Genomic DNA, 17,502 nt, shown 5'->3' on the forward strand with positions numbered 1-17,502 from the left:
AAGGTAATGTGCGTGGAGGTCCAAACACTTCATTCAGGTGATAAGCCAATTACCAATCATCAGTCTTAATTGGATTTAGGGTGTGAGGAGTCTGGCTGGCTGGGTTGCTTGGTGCTGTAACAAACCAACAGCTGATGCAATTAGGAGATTGACAGACTAGATGCAGGTACGCAGGAAGCAGCACAGCACAGCACAGCACTGACTGGGCAGACAGAGGAGAAGCTGAAGTGCAGACTCCAGAGGGAGGCAGGACACACACAACTTTCCACTTGCTTGCTGGAAGGATGCTTGCAATCAATCAATTTCATTCTGTTTTTCATACTGGATTAGAAGGGGTGCACCGGACCTGGAGGTACTGCAATACCAGGTCAATGCGTGGAGTGGACAGAGCAAGCTCTTTTTCCATCTCCCTGTTCGAAAAATCCATTTAATATATGGTCTCCAAATAGGGGACGTATCAGATATTAAACTGATAAGAACAGATTTTTTTATTATTTTTTTAACCACTCAGTGGTCAGTATCTAAAAGCTTTTAATAATCTTTCTTTGCACCATCAAGCTTTTCTGACCTCATCATCGTAGTTACTTTCTTTTATTTATCAATTTGTATTTATCAAAAATTTCCATTTTTTATGTTTCCACAACCCCTCACTATCTATACCACAACCGTGTTCCTTATCCCAACAATATATACTATACATTCTAGATAATATTAATCTCATACATCTCTTTGCTGGCACTACCTCTCTTTTGAACACACAAATTCCTCACATCCCACAAACATTCTGTTACACATATCATTATAAACAATAACAACCTTACATTCTACTTTCCAATCCATAAAAGTTACTCCTGTCAATTCCTCTATTATTTTCCCCATACCTTTCCATACAGACTGTGCATATTTACAATCCCAAATCAAATGTCTCACACTCTCACTCGCACCACATCCTTCTCTCGGACACACTTCTGACTTAATTAAATCTCTCCTTTTCTGCACTTCCCTTACGGGCAAAATATTCTGTAAACTCATCCATACTACATCCTTCTGTCTATTTGACACACCCTTTATTGATAATTTATTCCATACTCTTTCAGCTTCATTTGACCTCAAACCCATAATATCACGTGCAATTTCATTCTTACATATCACATTCATTACCATCTTTTTATTTTTAAACTCATCCATCTTAATTGCTAACAAATCATACTTTCTAATGAATTTCTCTACCACCATATACCATCCTGGACATTTAAAAGCAACCGGTACTCTTGCATCTCTTCCCTTCCATCTCAAACCATACATCATCCATCCTGCCATATACTTCATCATATATGCACATTTATTCTCTTTCACACTCATTATTACAAACATCTTAACATATGATATACCCCAAAAAACTTCAAAATTTGGAAGGCCAAGCCCTCCTCTCTCTCTTGATTTATGTACATGCTCTCTTTTTAGCTTTTCCATCCTACTACCCCATATAAAAGTAAAAAACATTTTCTCCACCTTTTTCACTTTCATCACATTCATCGGAAAAATACTAAACACAAACCATACTACAGGTATAATAACGGATTTAACAATCAAAACTTTCCCAGACAAACTTAAATCTCTCAGTCTCCAAAAATTAAACTTCCTTTCAATTATTTTTCCACATTCATCCCAACTTTCATTCCCTTTCAAATCATCATTAACCACCTCAGCTCCCCTAGGTTAAACACCCTTAATGACCAGGCCACTTTTTACACTTCTGCACTACACTACTTTCACCGTTTATTGCTCGGTCATGCAACTTACCACCCAAATGAATTTTACCTCCTTTTCTTCTCACTAATAGAGCTTTAATTTGGTGGTATTTCATTGCTGCTGAAATTTTTACTTTTTTTGTTAATCGAAATTTAACGAAATTTTTGCAAAAAAATTACATTTTTCACTTTCAGTTATAATTTTTTTTTAAAAAAAACGACATCCATATATAAATTTTTCTCAATTTATTGTTCTACATGTCTTTGGGTAAAAGTTATAGCGTTTACAAACTATGGTACAAAAATGTGAATTTCTGCTTTTTGAAGCAGCTTTGACTTTCTGAGCACCTTTCATGTTTCCTGAGGTTCTACAATATCCAGACAGTACAAACACCCCACAAATGACCCCATTTCGGAAAGTAGACACCCTAAGGTATTCTCTGATGGGCATAGTGAGTTCATAGAACTTTTTATTTTTTGTCACAAGTTAGCGGAAAATTATGATTTTTTTTTTTCCTTACAAAGTCTCATATTCCACTAACTTGTGACAAAAAATAAAAACTTCCATGAACTCACTATGCCCATCACGAAATACCTTGGGGTGTCTTCTTTCCAAAATGGGGTCACTTGTGGGGTAGTTATACTGCCCTGGCATTCTAGGGGCCCTAATGTGTGGGAAGTAGTCAAAATGTGTTAAAAATGACCTGTGAAATCCTAAAGGTGCTCTTTGGAATATGGGCCCCTTTGCCCACCTAGGCTGCAAAAAAATGTCACACATCTGGTATCGCCGTACTCAGGAGAAGTTGGGCAATTTGTTTTGGGGTGTCATTTTACATATACCAATGCTGGGTGAGAGAAATATCTCGGCAAAAGACAACCTTTCCCATTTTTTTATACAAAGTTGGCGTTTGACCAAGATATTTATCTCACCCAGCATAAGTATATGTAAAATGACACCCCAAAACACATTGCCCAACTTCTCCTGAGTACGGCGATACCAGATGTGTGACACTTTTTTGCAGCCTAGGTGGGCAAAGGGGCCCACATTCCAAAGAGCACCTTTAGGATTTCACAGGTCATTTTTTACACATTTTGATTTCAAACTACTTACCACACATTAGGGCCCCTAGAATGCCAGGGCAGTATAACTACCCCACAAGTGACCCCATTTTGGAAAGAAGACACCCCAAGGTATTTCGTGATGGGCATAGTGAGTTCATGGAATTTTTATTTTTTGTCACAAGTTAGTGGAATATGAGACTTTGTAAGAAAAAGAAAAAATCATCATTTTCCGCTAACTTGTGACAAAAAATAAAAAATTCTAGGAACTCGCCATGCCCCTCACGGAAAACCTTGGGGTGTCTTCTTTCCAAAATGGGGTCACTTGTGGGGTAGTTATACTGCCCTGGCAATTTAGGGGCCCTAATGTGTGGGAAGTATTTTGAAATCAAAATGTGTAAAAAATGACCTGTGAAATTCTAAAGGTGCTCTTTGGAATGTGGGCCCCTTTGTCCACCTAGGCTGCAAAAAAATGTCACACATCTGGTATCGCCGTACTCAGGAGAAGTTGGGCAATGTGTTTTGGGGTGTCATTTTACATATACCCATGCTGAGTGAGAGAAATATCTCGGCAAAAGACAACCTTTCCCATTTTTTGATACAAAGTTGGCATTTGACCAAGATATTTATCTCACCCAGCATGAATATATGTAAAATGACACCCCAAAACACATTGCCCAACTTCTCCTGAGTACGGCGATACCAGATGTGTGACACTTTTTTGCAGCCTAGATGCGCAAAGGGGCCCAAATTCCTTTTAGGAGGGCATTTTTAGACATTTGGATCCCAGACTTCTTCTCACGCTTTAGGGCCCCTAAAATGCCCCCATTTTGGAAAGAAGACACCCCAAGGTATTCAATGAGTGGCATGGCGAGTTCATGGAAAAAAAAAAATTTTGCCACAAGTTAGCGGAAATATATATATATTTTATTTTTCTCACAAAGTCTCCCTTTCCGCTAACTTGGGACAAAAATTTCAATCTTTCATGGACTCAATATGCCCCTCACGGAATACCTTGGGGTGTCTTCTTTCTGAAATGGGGTCACATGTGGGGTATTTATACTGCCCTGGCATTTTAGGGGCCCTAAAGCGTGAGAAGTCTGGAATATAAATGTCTAAAAAATTTGACCCCCTGTCATTGATCACCCCCCAGTAAGGCTCCATTCAGATGTCCGTATGTGTTTTGCGGATCCGATCCATGTATCCGTGGATCTGTAAAAAACATACGAACGTCTGAATGGAGCTTTACAGGGGAATGATCAATCACAGGGGGGTGATCAGGGAGTCTATATCGGGTGATCACCCCCCTGTCATTGATCACCCCCCTGTAAGGCTCTATTCAGATGTCCGTATGTGTTTTGCGGATCCGATCCATGTATCCGTGGATCCGTAAAAAACATACGAACATCTGAATGGAGTCTTACAAGGGGGTGATCAATGACAGGGGGGTGATCAGGGGTGTAGTGTAGTAGTGATTGGTGCTACTTATTACTGAGCTGCCTGTGTCCTCTGGTGGTCGATCCAAGCAAAAGGGACCACCAGGTAGCAGGTATATTAGACGCTGTTATCAAAACAGCGTCTATTATACCTGTTAGGGGTTAAAAAAATCGCATCTCCAGTCTGCCAGCGAACGATCGCCGCTGGCAGGCTGGAGATCCACTCGCTTACCTTCCGATCCTGTGAACGCGTGCGCCTGTGTGCGCGCGTTCACAGGAAATCTCGCAAGATGACACACGGATGCCTCCAGGAGGAATGAATCGACCGCCGCCAGGACGCATCCTGCGTTAGGCGGTCGGGAGGTGGTTAAAAAGTACTCCTAAAATCTTCATTGCTCCTGCCTCATATTTCACATCCTCCATTCTCACTTGACTGTCTCCAAAACATTTAAACAAACACTTATTCCAATTTACCTTAAAACCGGACGCTCCACAAAAAAAATCCTAAATTAATCTACCTCTCCTCATTGCTGCCATACTAACATTCATAATAACCACGTCATCCATATAGCCCAAAATATTTACAGACTTTCCCCCACTTCCTGGAACTAACATACCTCTCATAATCTTATCTCTCCTAACCAGACACATTAACACTTCAATAACACTTATAAATAAGACTGGAGACATTGGACATCCCTGTCTTACACCCGACTGCACACATATTCTCTTACTTAAATTCCCATTTACCAACAATTCACTAGACACACCATCATATAAACTCAAGCACTTCACAAAAACCCCTGGATATCCCATTTCATTCAAAACCTTAAACATATATTCATGTGCAACACGATCAAACGCTTTTTCAAAATCAATTGCTAACACCATACACTTCTGTTTCCTATCCATACAATCCCCAATCATATCTCTCATTAATACCAAATTTTCAGTCATACTTCTCCCTGGAACTGCACATACTTGTTCTTCCCCAATCACTTTCCCCACAACTTCACACATACGGTTGGCCAAAAATTTACTAAAAATCTTGTAATCTGTATTTAGCAGAGTAATTGGCCTCCAGTTCTCCACTCTCTTTCTCTTCCCTTTCTAAAAATTAATACTACCACTCCTTCTTTCATTGATTTACTCAAAGTTCCTCTCAGCCACATACATTTGCATATTTCAAACAGGTGCTCTCACATACAGCTCAACTGGGATTCCATCCTTCCCAGGTGTCCTATTCTTTTTTGCGCTAAAACATTCTTCTTTATCTCATCCATAGTCACTTCCACACACATTTTCTCACCCTCTCCCTTACTTAACTTACCATCTAAACTCTTCACAACATCCTCCATTAACTTTTTTTCCACTTACACACTGCTCTTCTTTATTTATAACCTCATCCATATCCTCTTTTTTTCCACATACTTTTTTAAAGAAAAATCTCTTCCAAATTCTCTACTTTTTCTTTCTTCTCTTGCCTTCATCACCAAATCATCTACATTCACACCTAAACTACTTAATTTTTTTGAACCATTCTAACCTCATTTTTAAATCTTTATATTCATACCTCAATATTCTTGCTTTTTTATAGCCCCATTTTCGGAAAAAAACTTTTACTCTATCTTTCATCCAATCCCACCATTGTAACACATCTTCAAAAACCTCCTTCCTTTTTTTCCACTCCATATACTCCATTCTAAACAAGTCCATTATTCTCTCATCATCCAATAGTGTAACATTCAACTTCCAAATTCCTCTACCATATATACTTTTAACATCTCCTTCTACACAACATTTTAAACACATATGATCTGTAAATACCACATCTTCCTGCCAATATCTTACACATTTTATATTTTTTTATATAAAAATGAAATCTATCCTAGATTCTATACTTCCTTTGTCTGATTTAAACGTGCACGGTGGTGGTTTCCCCATCATGACCTCTGATGTATCTAAAAAGGAAAGATCATATATTAGTTGATTCAACTTGTTTCCAGACGCATCCCTTTTCTCCTTCTCAATCACACAATTGAAGTCACCCAATAGTATAGTATCCATCCTTCCCAACAAATTTGCATTCAACTTTTCCCATAATTCCAGACGCTCTTCCTTTTTTGTTGATCTATACACATTTACAACCCTAATTTTCTATTTTCTATACTTAATTATCGCCACCACACATCTCCCAGCTTCCACCACCACATACGAATCCACACTCATCATCTTATTTTTTAATAAAATCCCTACACCCACCCTCCCCTGACCAAATTGTCTCTCCATATTCCCATTCACCCGTGCCCAATGATTCCGATATCCCACATTCCTGCAGACATATAATTTCTGCTTCTTGATTTTTTAGAAAAATCTAAAATTGCTGTCCTCCTTGCTCTTGATTTAAGGAGACAAACGTTCAAGGATAAGACATTACAGGTTAATTTGTCACCCATGTTTTGATTTTAAGGGCGGTATAATTTCCAGTCCCCCATTTTGTCCTCAGCCTCCTTCTCCTAGAGGGTGGAAGCCACAGCTAAAGCCTCTAGTCCCGGCTTCTTCTAAAAAAGGAATATCATTTGTCTTTCCTCTCTAGGACTTTCCTCTCTCTCTAATGATGTAATCAGTCTAGGTCTTTTAACAGACAAGTCTAAGCCTGCCTCTTCAAGACTGAAAGTTTCTTTGGTAAAGTCTCCTTGGCCCCCGTCCTCACATTCTACTTGCACTTCACTCCAGGGAATAATTGGTGGTTCAGACAACGGAACCTCAGTTTCTCTGACTCCTTGTAACCCTGTTTCCTCATCTGATGGTAGTGGAAGTCCATCCAAAAAAGGAGAAAAATCCATCTCTCCTCTTTCCTCTCCTCCTCCATCACCGGCCTCACTGGTATCCATAACGGCCTCATGTCTTATTTCTGGGACCGGAACCTCCCTGACATAGGGTTCCTTTGGCCAAGACCTTGCCACCTCAGAGTAGGTTCTTGCTTTGGGCTTGGGGTTGGTATTTAAAGTGCAATCTCTAAACACATGACCTGTCTTGCCACAAACATTGCAAACTACCGGGTTTTTACAATTCCTGGCGAGATGACCCTCCTGATTGCAATTAGAGCATCTCAAGGGTGTTTCTTTACACTCCTCTGCAATATGCCCATAAGTCTTACATCGTCGGCAATATTGTAGATTTCCTGGGAAAAACAAAAAGCCTCTGTCTCTCCCTATAGAAAAAGTCATAGGGGGGTAACGCATGCCACCTGGGCTGGACAGATCTACTTTGAATTTTACAAAGAATTTGTGTTTTCTCGTCCACAAGGCCTCTGAGTTTAGCACTTTATGTGAAAACCGCAGTTCCTCACAATACATTCGCAAGAAAACCAAAATATTTTCAATAGGAACATAGGGATTATGCATAAATACGACAAGAGGCACATCATCATTGTACAAGAGAGTGAAAACCATACCATCCAAAACCGGATTTTGTTCATTTCCTTTTAGAAAAAGCAGCAAATTATGACAAGATGCAACATTTGTTAGTTCCAGCGAAAATTGGCCTCTCTTTGGATCCTGCAAACAAAGAACCTCCTCCCGTCTCACATTCAAGGTTTTAAAAAGTACCTCACGTACCAGGAACTCCAGGGTAGATTTCTTGCTTTTCCCCTCCTCGATGTTGATTTTGAAGCCATTCTTGACCCGGTATTCTCCGGTCCCAGCTGTGCGGATGGTTACGCCCATGATCGCCTCCTCGACCTCAGCCTTGGCTACGTCCGGGCATGCCTTGATCGTAGCCAAAAGGCCGAGAAGCGATAACCTGAAATGGTTTGCAGTACAGGCCGATGGTCCCCAATGCAGAGCCCTTCTGAAGGCAATAGACTACAGGCCCCAGCCCCAGACACCGTCCGGGGGGCTTCTTTCTCTCACAAACCAGGGAAAACGTGCGTGCGTCCTACGCTCATAAAATCACCAGCATGCTCCTCTTCGTGTTCGCTATCTGCATAGCTCCGCCCACCCGCAACTTTTGGCCACGCCTTTTCTTTGCACGCCAAGCAGAAAACATGATATGAGGAGTGAATGGAGAAGTAGTAGTGAGAAAAAAAAAAAAAGGGGGTATGCATTGTTGATTGTGATGTCAGGGCCCCATTGTTGAGTGTTCAGTCAGAGCCCTTGTGATGTCATCCTCTGACCTGACAAGCCTCCTGTGACACGTGCAGTGTTCCGTCCATTGTCCAGACAAGATAGGTCCAGCTGCTTCTGCAGATACATAGGAAGTGCTGGACTACTTTTTATCCTCCAAGTAATCCAGTTCAAATGATAGATCCACAAGAGGGAGACACAGGCAAACTTTACTCATTTAATGAAGCAAAGAAAAATGGTTACATCCAGCCAACTTGCTACAAAAGGGTAAATTCCCAGGGACAACTCAGCATCACAGGTGTGCACAACAGGCCCAAATCAAACCCAAGGTAATGTGTGTGGAGGTGCAAACACTTCATTCAGGTGATAAACCAATTAACCCATCAGTCTTAATTGGATTTAGGGTGTGAGGAGTCTGGCTCACTGGGTTGCTTGGTGCTGGAACTAACCAACAGCTGATGCAATTAGGAGATTGACAGACTAGATGGAGGTATTATATGCATAAAGCAGCACTGCACTGACTGGGCAGACAGAGGAGAAGCTGAAGTGCAGACTCCTGAAGGAGGCAGGACACACACAACTTTCCTCTTGCTTGCTGGAAGGATGCTTGCAATCAATTTCATTCTGTTTTTCATACTGGATTAGAAGGGGTGCACCGGTCCTGGAGGTACTGCAATACCAGGTCAATGCGTGGAGTGGACAGAGCAAGCTCTTTTTCCATCTCCCTGTTTCGAAAAATCCATTTAATATATGGTCTCCAGATAGGGGACGTATCAGATATTAAACTGATAAGAACAGATATTTTTTTTAAGTTGGTAATCCCTTATTCAGGGATAACACATTTTTATTTAAAACACTAGTAAATTCGTACAATCATCACATTAAAAATGTAAAAAAAAACTCATTATAAAACATTTAAGACATTAATTATAACATGTTATATAATAGAGTTTTTACATATATTAAATGATCGAACCCCATTCCCTTGAAAACCATTTATGACACATAAAAGGAGCCCGCTTTTTATCAATTAAATAATATTTGCACATTTTGTCTAAAATCATCTTTAAAACATTTTCCTCAGAAATAAAATCATGCTTAAAACATAAAATATTTCTGGCTGACCATAGAGCTGTCTTCACACAGTTTACTGTCTTCCATGCCATAGTCTTTTTTATCCTGGATGGGCATTCCAGACCACCATAAAATACACCGTCCATTGTTAAAACTCTGAGTCCAGATATTTTCTTCAGTAGGGGGAACATCTTTGTCCAAATTCTTTTCGCGAAGAAAAAATGCCAGAATAGATGGTATATATCTTCTTCCTCCCTACAGCCTCCTCTTGGACATTCGGCAGTGCCAGTTAATCCTCTTCGGTGCTGGAATGCCCGGCATGGAAGACATTCGTGTACACAGCTCCAGGCCAGATCCTTCTGTGGATTAAAAAGATAATTAATGCTCACATCCTTCCATATCTGCTTACATTTTGTGTCATGAAAATTTTTAATCGGGGCCGTCAATTTTTCATCTTTTATGCTTTTTAAAATATTTTTACTATTTTTTAGCTCATGCAACCTTTTTCCACTTAAATTAAAAGAGGTCACAATTTTGTCTAAAATTTTATAATACTTGGGCAGGTTAAAAGAATATGGGGAATTTAAAACAGTGTCGAACCACTGATGCCTCCTCATAAAATAACCTGTATTATAACGGATAAAATACAAACTAAAATACTTAATTAAAAGGAACGTCTTAATGTCAGGAAAGTCCTTTCCACCTTTACTCTTAGGAAGTATTACCAATTCTCTTCTTAATTTTTCGATTTTAGACCCCCATGAAAAGTTAAAACAAGCTTTATTAACTTTTTTCTAAATACGTTCTGTGGGTGGAAAAACCATGCATAAATACAATAACATTGGTAAAACAATCATTTTTGTGATTAAAACTTTTCCCTCCATCGTTAACTTCCTAAGGTTCCACATACATAACTTCTTGTTCACCTTCTCTGTCACCGCATCCCAGCTTTTGAGCCCATCGTTTGCCTCACTGAAGGTGATTCCTAAAATCTGTACAGACTCGGACTCAGGGATAAGAACATCTGTTAAAATTTATCTTAAAACCGGACGAACAACAGAAATGTTCTACTTGTTTGGAAGCTTTCTGTATGGACAGGGTGTCCCTACAAATTACCGCCACATCATCCATATACCCCACTACTTTTGCCTCTTGTCCCCCTCCACCTGGCAGGGGGTCTTTTCTTATAGCACATAAAAGAGGCTCCAGCGCACAAATAAAAAGTAGTGGGGATAAGGGACACCCCTGCTTCACGCCTGATTTTAAAAGTATGTCCTGAGTAGAGTTGAGCGAACACCTGGATGTTCGGGTTCGACGAGTTCGGCCGAACTTTCGAAAAATGTTCGGGATCCGAACTCGACCCGAACTTCATCCCGAACCCGAACCCCATAGAAGTCAATGGGGACCCGAACTTTTGGGCACTAAAAAGGCTGTAAAACACACCCGGAAAGGGCTAGAGGGCTGCAAAAGGCAGCAAAATGTAGTTAAATCCCCTGCAAACAAATGTAGATAGGGAAATGATGAGTTAACATAAAATAAATAAAAATTAAACAATATTAATTGGAGTGAGGTCCCATAGCACAGAATCAGGCTTCAAGTCACCCACCAATGGAGAAGGTCACTTACTATTATTTTGACCACAGCACCCAGACAAAGGAGAGAGGTCCCACAGCAGAGAACCAGGCATCATATCACCCACCACAGGAGTAGGCCACCATTTAGTTACTTTGACCCCTACACCCAGACGGAGGAGAGAGGTTACACAGCAGAGAATCAGGCATTTAGATCACCCACCACAGGAGTAGGCCACCATTGAATCAGACCCCGGCAACCATGTCAGATGGCACAAGCATAAGCTTTATATCAATCAGCACAGGAGAAGGCGACTTTGACAGACTTTGACCCCTACACCCGGACGGAGGAGAGAGGTTTCAAAGCAGAGAATCAGGCATTTAGATCACCCACCACAGGAGTAGGCCCCAATTTAATGGGACCCCGGCAACCATGTCAGATGGCACAACCATCAGCTTCATATCAATCAGCACAGGAGAAGGCGACTTTGAAAGACTTTGACCCCTACACCCAGACGGAGGAGAGAGGTTTCACAGCAGAGAATCAGGCATTTAGATCACCCACCACAGGAGTAGGCCCCCATTGAATCAGACCCTGGCAACCATGTCAGATGGCACAACCATCAGCTTTATATCAATCAGCACAGGAGAAGGCGACTTTGAAAGACTTTGACCCCTACACCCAGATGGAGGAGAGAGGTTTCACAGCAGAGAATCAGGCATCATATCAACCACCACAGGAAAAGCCACCATTTAGTTACTTTGACCCCTGCACCCAGGAAGAGGAGAGAGGCACCACAGCACATATTCTGGCATCATATCAGCCACCACAGGAGAAGCCACCATTGAGTTACTTTGACCCCTGCACCCAGGAAGAGGAGAGAGGCACCACAGCACATATTCTGGCATCATATCAGCCACCACAGGAGAAGCCACCATTGAGTTACTTTGACCCCCGCACCCAGGAAGAGGAGAGAGGCACCATAGCACATATTCTGGCATCATATCAGCCACCACAGGAGAAGCCACCATTTAGTTACTTTGACCCCTTCACCCAAACAGAGGAGAGAGGTTCCACATCAGAGAATCAGGCATCATATCAACCACCACAGGAGTAGGCCACAATTTAGTTTATTTGACCCCTGCACCCAGGAAGAGGAGAGAGGCCCCACAGCACATATTCTGGCATCATATCACACACCACAGGAGAAGGCCTCTTTCAGTGATTTAGGCCTTTGGACCCAGACAGAGGAGAGAGGTCAGAGATTAGCTTCATATCCCCCAGCACAGCAGAAGACCGCTTTATTTGACTTAGGCCTCAGCACCCAGACAGAAGACAGAGGTAGCATGGCAGAGGTTATGGCTTCATGTCACCCGTTAGTTTAACCGGCCACTTTCATCTGGTTAGGCCCCGGCGCCCAGACAGAGAAGAGTTTCATTCAACTGTGGGTTTCATAAAATTTGTATCAAATAAAGAAGTGGCCCGTAGCACAACAAGACATGTTTTAGGCAGTTAATAAGGACTACTCTGCACAAGGGAGGGACAGGTCCTGTGGGATCCATGCCTGGTTCATCTTTATGAAGGTCAGCTTGTCCACGTTGGCTGTGGACAGGCGGCTGCGCTTGTCAGTAATGACGCCCCCTGCCGTGCTGAATACGCGTTCAGATAAAACGCTGGCCGCCGGGCAGGAAAGCACCTCCAAGGCATAACATGCTAACTCTGGCCACGTGGACAATTTCGAAACCCAGTAGTTGAATGGGGCCGAACCATCCGTCAGGATGTGGAGGGGTGTGCAGACATACTGTTCAACCATGTTAGTGAAATGCTGCCTCCTGCTAACACGTTCCGTATCAGGTGTCGGTGCAGATAGCTGTGGCGTGGAGACAAAACTTTTCCACATTTCTGCCATGCTAACCCTGCCCTCAGATGAGCTGGCCGTGACACAGCTGCGTTGGCGACCTCTTGCCACTCCTCTGCCTTCACCTTCCACCTGTTCCCCTGTGACATGTGGGAATGCTCTCAAGAGCGCCTCTATCAGCGTGCGCTTGTACTCGCGCATCTTACGGTCGCGCTCCAGTTCAGGAATTAAAGTGGGCACATTGTCTTTATACCGGGGATCCAGCAGGGTGGCCACCCAGTAGTCTGCACACGTTAAAACGTGGGCAACTCTGCTGTCGTTGCGCAGGCATTGGAGCATATATTCGCTCATGTGGGCCAGGCTACCCATGGGTAAGGACAAGCTGTCCTCTGTGGGAGGCGTATCGTCATCGTCCACCGTATCCCCCCAGCCACGCACCAGTGATGGGCCTGGGCTGCCACCCCGCTGTGAACTTGCGTCCTCCTCGTCCTCCAGTACAGTGCCTTGGCTGGCGACTTGTGAACCTGTCCTCTGCTGCTTAAACAAACCTCCCTCTGAGCCACTTCGAACAGACTGGCCCGAAAGTGTTAGAAACGAGCCCTCATCCTCCGCCACCTCCTCTAACATCATTGCCCTAAGTGTTTTCTCAAGGAGACATAGAAGTGGTATTGTAACGCTGATAACAGTGTCATCGCCACTGGCCATGTTGGTGGAGTACTCAAAACAGCGCAGCAGGGCACACAGGTCTCGCATGGAGGCCCAATCATTGGTGGTGAAGTGGTGCTGTTCGGCAGTACGACTGACGCGAGCGTGCTGCAGCTGAAACTCCACTATGGCCTGCTGCTGCTCGCACAGTCTCTCCAGCATGTGCAAGGTGGAGTTCCACCGGGTGGGCACGTCGCATATGAGGCGGTGAGCGGGAAGGCCGAAGTTCCGCTGTAGCGCAGACAGGCGAGCAGCGGCAGGATGTGAACGGCGGAAGCGCGCACAGACGGCCCGCACTTTATGCAGCAGCTCTGACATGTTGGGGTAGTGGTGAATGAACCTCTGCACCACCAAGTTCAGCACATGCGCCAGGCAAGGGATGTGCGTCAAACCGGCTAGTCCCAGAGCTGCCACGAGATTTCGCCCATTATCGCATACCACCAGGCCTGGCTTGAGGCCCACCGGCAGAAACCACTCGTCGGTCTGTTGTTCAATACCCCGCCACAACTCCTGTGCGGTGTGGGGCCTGTCCCCCAAACATATGAGTTTCAGAATGGCCTGCTGACGTTTACCCCGGGCTGTGCTGAAGTTGGTGGTGAAGGTGTGTGGCGAAGCAGTGGAGGAGGAAGCCGAGTAGGAGGAGGAGGCTACAGGAGGCAGAGAATGATGCCCTGCGATCCTAGGGGGCGGAAGGACGTGCGCCAAGGAACTGTCCGCCGGGGGCCCAGCCGCCACTACATTCATCCAGTGTGCAGTTAGTGAGATATAGCGTCCCTGGCCGTGCTTACTGGTCCACGTATCTGTGGTTAGGTGGACCTTGCCACAAATGGCGTTGCGCAGTGCACACTTGATTTTATCGGACACTTGCATGTGCAGGGAAGGCACGGCTGTCTTGGAGAAGTAGTGGCGGCTGGGAACCACATACTGCGGGACAGCCATGGCCATCAGCTGTTTGAAGCTGTCTGTGTCCACCAGCCGGAATGACAGCATTTCAAAGGCCAGCAGTTTAGAAATGCTGGCGTTCAGGCCAAGGGCTCGAGGGTGACTCGGGGGGAATTTGCGCTTCCTCTCTAAGGTTTGAGATATTGAGAGCTGAACGCTGCTGTGTGATATAGTGGAGACGCTAGTTGACGGTGGCGGTGGTGGTGGTGTCGGTGGCACATCCTCTGTTTGCTGCTCGGCAGGTGGCAACATTCCTCTCGAGGCGGAAGCCGAGGCAGCAGCGGTAGAGGGAGCAGGGGGAGCCTCAGCGAGTGCCTGGTTTTTAAGGTGTGTACCCCACTGCAGTTCATGCTTTGCATGTAGATGCCTGGTCATGCAGGTTGTGCTGAGGTTCAGAACGTTAATGCCTCGCCTCAGGCTCTGATGGCAGAGCGTGCAAGTCACTCGGGTCTTGTCGGTAGGACATTGTTTAAAGAAGTGCCATGCCAGGGAACTCTTTGAAGCTGCCTTTGTGGGGCTGGGTCCCTGTTGGCGATGTCCAGTAGCAGGCGAACTCTGGGGGCGGCGGCTCGTCTGCTTTGGCCCCCTGCTCCCTCTTTGGCTTCGCTGTTGTCTCGGTCTCACCACTACCTCTTCCTCTGAACTGTGAAAGTCATCGCCACGACCTTCAGTCCATGTGGGGTCTAAGACCTCATCGTCCTCTGCATCGTCTTCCACCCAGTCTCCCTCCCTGACCTCCTCCTGTTCAGTCTGCACACTGCAAAAAGACGCGGCAGTGGGCACCTGTGTTTCGTCATCATCAGAGAGTCGGTGACTCTGCTGTGGTGGTATTCCCATGTCCTCTTCATCTGGAGACATAAGTGGTTGTGCGTCAGTGCATGGTATGTCTTCCTCCACTGGGGAAGGGCTAGGTGGACGCCCCTGGGAAACCCTGGAAGCAGAGTCTTCAAACAGAAGAAGAGACTGCTGCATAACTTGTGGCTCAGACCGTTTCCCTGATATGCTTGGGGGTGATGTGACAGACTGATGGGCTTGGTTTTCAGGTGCCACCTGTGCGCTTTCCGCAGAAGACTGGGTGGAAGAACATGTGGTGAACGTGCTGGAAGCACTGTCGGCCACCCAATCGATTAATGCCTGTACCTTCTCAGGCCTTACCATCCTAAGAGCGTCATTGGGCCCCACGAGATATTGCGGTACATTCTGCCGGCTAGTTGAGGGAGTTCGTTCCCTACTGTGTGCGCCTGGGGCCGAACGGCCACGTCCTCTAGCAGCAACAGAGGCTCCACGGACACCACCACGACCGCGTCCTCGTCCCTTAATAGTATTTTTCTTCATTGTTGCGATTCAACTCGCACCACAATGAAATATATTATTTTTTATAAGCAAAATCCCCTCACTGGAATACTTTCAGTCTTTTGACTGTATGGATTACAGATGGAATGACTGTTATATGTGAGTACCGCTTTCTTTGACAGATTCTAGTATGGGTACATATATGTTTTCCCAACCCCAGCACATTAGTTTGCTAATTCCAGATGTATGAAACGCAGGCCTAACTGTATCTAGTATATTGAACGCCAGATAAACTAACTTGGCCTTTTTTAAATAAAAAAAATTCCCTCACTGGAATACTTTCAGTCTTTTGACTGTATGGATTACAGATGGAATGACTGTTATATGTGAGTACCGCTTTCTTTGACAGATTCTAGTATGGGTACATATATGTTTTCCCAACCCCAGCACATTGGTTTGCTAATTCCAGATGTATGAAACGCAGGCCTAACTGTATCTAGTATATTGAACGCCAGATAAACTAACTTGGCCTTTTTTAAATAAAAAAAATTCCCTCACTGGAATACTTTCAGTCTTTTGACTGTATGGATTACAGATGGAATGACTGTTATATGTGAGTACCGCTTTCTTTGACAGATTCTAGTATGGGTACATATATGTTTTCCCAACCCCAGCACATTAGTTTGCTAATTCCAGATGTATGAAACGCAGGCCTAACTGTATCTAGTATATTGAACGCCAGATAAACTAACTTGGCCTTTTTTAAATAAAAAAAATTCCCTCACTGGAATACTTTCAGTCTTTTGACTGTATGGATTACAGATGGAATGACTGTTATATGTGAGTACCGCTTTCTTTGACAGATTCTAGTATGGGTACATATATGTTTTCCCAACCCCAGCACATTAGTTTGCTAATTCCAGATGTATGAAACGCAGGCCTAACTGTATCTAGTATATTGAACGCCAGATAAACTAACTTGGCCTTTTTTAAATAAAAAAAATTCCCTCACTGGAATACTTTCAGTCTTTTGACTGTATGGATTACAGATGGAATGACTGTTATATGTGAGTACCGCTTTCTTTGACAGATTCTAGTATGGGTACATATATGTTTTCCCAACCCCAGCACATTAGTTTGCTAATTCCAGATGTATGAAACGCAGGCCTAACTGTATCTAGTATATTGAACGCCAGATAAACTAACTTGGCCTTTTTTAAATAAAAAAAATTCCCTCACTGGAATACTTTCAGTCTTTTGACTGTATGGATTACAGATGGAATGACTGTTATATGTGAGTACCGCTTTCTTTGACAGATTCTAGTATGGGTACATATATGTTTTCCCAACCCCAGCACATTAGTTTGCTAATTCCAGATGTATGAAACGCAGGCCTAACTGTATCTAGTATATTGAACGCCAGATAAACTAACTTGGCCTTTTTTAAATAAAAAAAATTCCCTCACTGGAATACTTTCAGTCTTTTGACTGTATGGATTACAGATGGAATGACTGTTATATGTGAGTACCGCTTTCTTTGACAGATTCTAGTATGGGTACATATATGTTTTCCCAACCCCAGCACATTAGTTTGCTAATTCCAGATGTATGAAACGCAGGCCTAACTGTATCTAGTATATTGAACGCCAGATAAACTAACTTGGCCTTTTTTAAATAAAAAAAAT

The 17,502-nt window shown here is 43.7% G+C and overlaps 1 non-coding gene and 1 pseudogene across 1 annotated transcript; both read right to left on the reverse strand.

Annotated features, from left to right (window-relative positions):
* Window positions 1-330: 330 nt before the first annotated feature.
* Window positions 331-532, reverse strand: LOC121006445 (annotated as a pseudogene).
* An 8,486-nt stretch (window positions 533-9,018) lies between these two features.
* On the reverse strand, window positions 9,019-9,208 carry LOC121006461. The gene has a single exon (XR_005780289.1). It is a non-coding gene; the product is annotated as a U2 spliceosomal RNA (small nuclear RNA).
* Between the last annotated feature and the right edge of the window lie 8,294 nt (window positions 9,209-17,502).

The sequence above is a fragment of the Bufo bufo genome, chromosome 6 (genome assembly GCF_905171765.1).
Source record: "Bufo bufo chromosome 6, aBufBuf1.1, whole genome shotgun sequence".
In the NCBI taxonomy this organism is placed as follows: Eukaryota; Metazoa; Chordata; class Amphibia; order Anura; family Bufonidae; genus Bufo; species Bufo bufo.